Below are 3,351 nucleotides of genomic sequence, written 5' to 3' on the forward strand. Positions count from 1 at the left end.
AAAAAAAAAAAAAAAAAAAAAAAAAAATGATCTTAAGTCCAGAACTTGATAGATAAATTATTCTGGCTCTGAGAATAGCAGACAGTTTGTGATACTGATGTTGATGTAAGTGGTTTTGGTCACCTCTATCTGTTGTGCTTTTGAATAGAACATTGCATTTCTTCTGAGAATCAAAGTAGGATTGGTAGCAGATTTTCATGCCAGTGGACATTACACATTTCTTTGTACTGGCTGAAGCCCCTCCTCTCTGCTTGTAAGACTGTAAGACGGTTGAGACGGGCTTGAAAGTTTCCTTCTAGTCTTCTGATTCACTAAGAGTAGCCACTAAAGCCTAAGGTAAATCTCTTCCTTGTAGTCTCAAATTTGTATTTTATCTCATGAAGATCATTAAAAGCTTTTTCCTACAGGCTGTTAAATTTGGATTTTGACTTCATGTTAGATACATTGTTATCAATCTAGTTATTACTTATTTCTGGATTTTTCTTAGTATCAAATCAAAGGAATTTGAAATGGCGGACCATGAAGAGACAGAGGAAAGAAACAGGAAAATGTTCTTTTTACATAGAAGTAGTGCAAAGCCACGTCTGAATTTATTATACTAATAATGGTTATGAATCCCCTTGGATCTGATATTTTCCATTTATATGAATCCTAAAGAGACCCAAATTGTATGGACCTACTTATCTTTAGCTACAATTTAAAACCTGATTATTTAACTTAGTCCCAGGTGTAAATTACACAAAGTCAAATATATTGTATTAACCTGCCCACTCCCTTTAAGTCCCATATATAAGCCATATAATATAATGTTCAAAGGTAGGGAGATTGATTGCTAAAAGTGGTGCTTAGGTAGGGTTTCAAGTGTAATTTTGAAAGTGTGTTTTAGTAATGGCTTAGAAGGTTCTGGTAGTTGTTGTGTTTTTACAAATTACTGTATATAAGAATATATCTTGGCACTCTGAGAATCATCTAACACCATCATTTGCTCTTACAAAACATATGCGACACGGCCTTTGGGAGGTAAATGTCTAATACATGGATGGTATATTTGAGTTCTAAATTGTCTTTGAAAATTTTTACCTGCTGTGTTTGGAACCTCCCCAATACCCCCCTCAATTTCCAGAATTCCTTTGAAATTTCAAACTGTTTCTTAATGCCTATTATGAGAGGTCCGTGACTAATGACATCTTTTAGTTAGAATTTTCTGGCTCATGGATGAAGAGCTGGAATTTTTTTTTGGGGGGGTGGGGGGGACTAGATCCCTAAAAAAGTCAAAAAGTTTTTTTCTTTTGCCCAGTTATAAATGAATTTATTGGAAGCATCCTAAACTTGCTAGGTATTTATTTCATTACACATTATAAAACTTAGGAACCAAATTTAATCAAATGACTGAAAACTCACTTAGAATATACTATGGATTGTTTTCGGGAAAGATGGGCATATAGTAGATTTAGAAGGTGTCAGAAAATCCCTTTCCATCTTTTCAGCTGTCAGCTTGAGTTTATTTCCATGTAAATAACTCAACATGTGAAATCCACCATGAATATGCACCTTTGCATCTCAGAACAGAATGGCTCAAGTGTTATGCCTGGCATTTTCAGTCTCAGGGACTCCAGAGCCTAGAACAATACTTGGCCCAGAGTAGGTGCTCAATAAATGCTTGTGGTCTGAATGGATAGATGGATGGATGGATAACTAGTTACTGAAGCATAACACAGCAGGTGCTCAGTAAGCATTTTAATGAATGCATACGTGTGAATGGATTAATGACTGCTGAGTCCATCAGCATCTGGGTTTGTGTTTTGAATACTTCTTGAAGTAGTGGTAATAGGTTTAGGCTGATCCTTGCACCCTCCCTACACCCCACTCACCTGTCATCCTTTTTAGTCATCTTCCTCATTGGGCTGTTATTTACTAGGGAAACACCAAAGTGTTCCCCGTGAAGGGTAGCAGATTAAAGGATAAGGATAATTGATAGCGCTTAAGAAAAATTTTCTACTCTTAAAAGTCTCTCTACCATTTATTGCGTGGTAAAGTAAATATATAGCTGCGCTGTGGGAAGAGACTCCTTGTGCTAGATTGTCTTTTGACCCAATTAAAGCTTAAATGTGTCAGATGAGCTGCCAGCAAATCTCCTGAGGGTGTAGGAGGGGCCTGGACTATCGAAAGCTGAGCTGTGGTGTGTGGTGGAGAAGGGGGCTGTGTGAGCTGGGCCTCAGAGTTTCCCATTGAGCCTCAGGGTGCCTTACTCAGCTGGTTCTGTGACCCAGTAGACAAAGTCCCTCCATTTAGTTAGGAAAACACTGCTTAGAAATTCTGTTAAGCTTTGTCAACTGAAGTTGCCCTGGGTGAAAGACTAAAAACTGGAAATTTGGGTGGATGGATGGATATTAGGAGATGATTTTGATATGGACAACAGAGTTGTTTATTTTAGATGACTGGGAAACTCTGCTAGTATTTCAGATTAATTAAAAGAAAGTCACTCTGATGAATTTCTAATCAAATAACAAAAGCTGAACAAGAAGTCTGCAGGTTTGGGCTGGGGATGTGGCTCAAGCGGTAGCGCGCTTGCCTGGCATGCGTGCGGCCCGGGTTCGATCCTCAGCACCACAAACAAACAAAGATGTTGTGTCCGCTGAAAACTAAAAAATAAAATTAAAAAAAAAAAAAAGAAGTCTGAAGGTTTAGCAGCAGACTTTGTCTAGAAAATGGAATATAGTTTGCATTGCCTACAATAAGGGAAAGAAAGGGAATAGTATAAGACACTAAACCCTCAGTAGTAAGAAGGTAATAACTATTTCTCCTAGTCAGCCTCTCTGCTTATGGGATTTCTTACTTCTTATTTTTGTATCGAATGAAAACATGCCTGTCAGACAGAGACGATTGGCGTGTAGGTGGTGGTGAGTCAGGTTGTGGCATTCTGCATAATGACTAAGAATGTTGGCAGAGATCTTAGAGGCTAGAAACCTTCCAGGTTTGTTCTCTGTGTGTACACATCCCTTTTGGGGTTTAAAGCTCTCTGTTGTTTTCCATTTCTGGCTTTCCTGGCTGGTGAGGAGCAAGTAATAATTCACTGAATACACCTTTATTTAAACTGAGAAAAAGTCTTATCTAACTTTCAGATTTCTCACTACCACCATGGAAACAAGGTACCCATCTCAGGGTCATTGCAGTTAAAATTTAAAGAGTTGCGTTGGCAATTCCTGATTCCCAGATGTGATGGTGGTTTGCTTTGATGGGGCTGGATTTGCATAAGTTTAGTTAGTTATCACAGTCTCACAATTATCGAAGTGTAATATTTCAATTTTAATTTTGCTACCAAAGTGTCACACCCCCCCCCCCCCCCCCCCC

General features: G+C 38.4%; 1 protein-coding gene and 1 long non-coding RNA gene across 3 annotated transcripts in view; one reads left to right on the forward strand and one right to left on the reverse strand.

The window, feature by feature from the left end:
* Positions 1-3,351, forward strand: part of Daam1 (dishevelled associated activator of morphogenesis 1) — a 109,600-nt gene that overhangs the window by 18,586 nt on the left and 87,663 nt on the right. The gene's annotated exons all lie outside the window — the stretch shown is intronic.
* LOC125613302 overlaps positions 1,247-3,351 on the reverse strand; it is a 29,029-nt gene continuing 26,924 nt past the window's right edge. Inside the window, exon 4 of the long non-coding RNA XR_007343821.1 lies at positions 1,247-2,169. This is a non-coding gene — a long non-coding RNA (uncharacterized LOC125613302). The remainder of the gene's footprint in view (positions 2,170-3,351) is intronic.

This window comes from Marmota marmota, unplaced genomic scaffold (genome assembly GCF_001458135.2).
Source record: "Marmota marmota marmota unplaced genomic scaffold, marMar, whole genome shotgun sequence".
NCBI classification, from domain to species: Eukaryota; Metazoa; Chordata; class Mammalia; order Rodentia; family Sciuridae; genus Marmota; species Marmota marmota.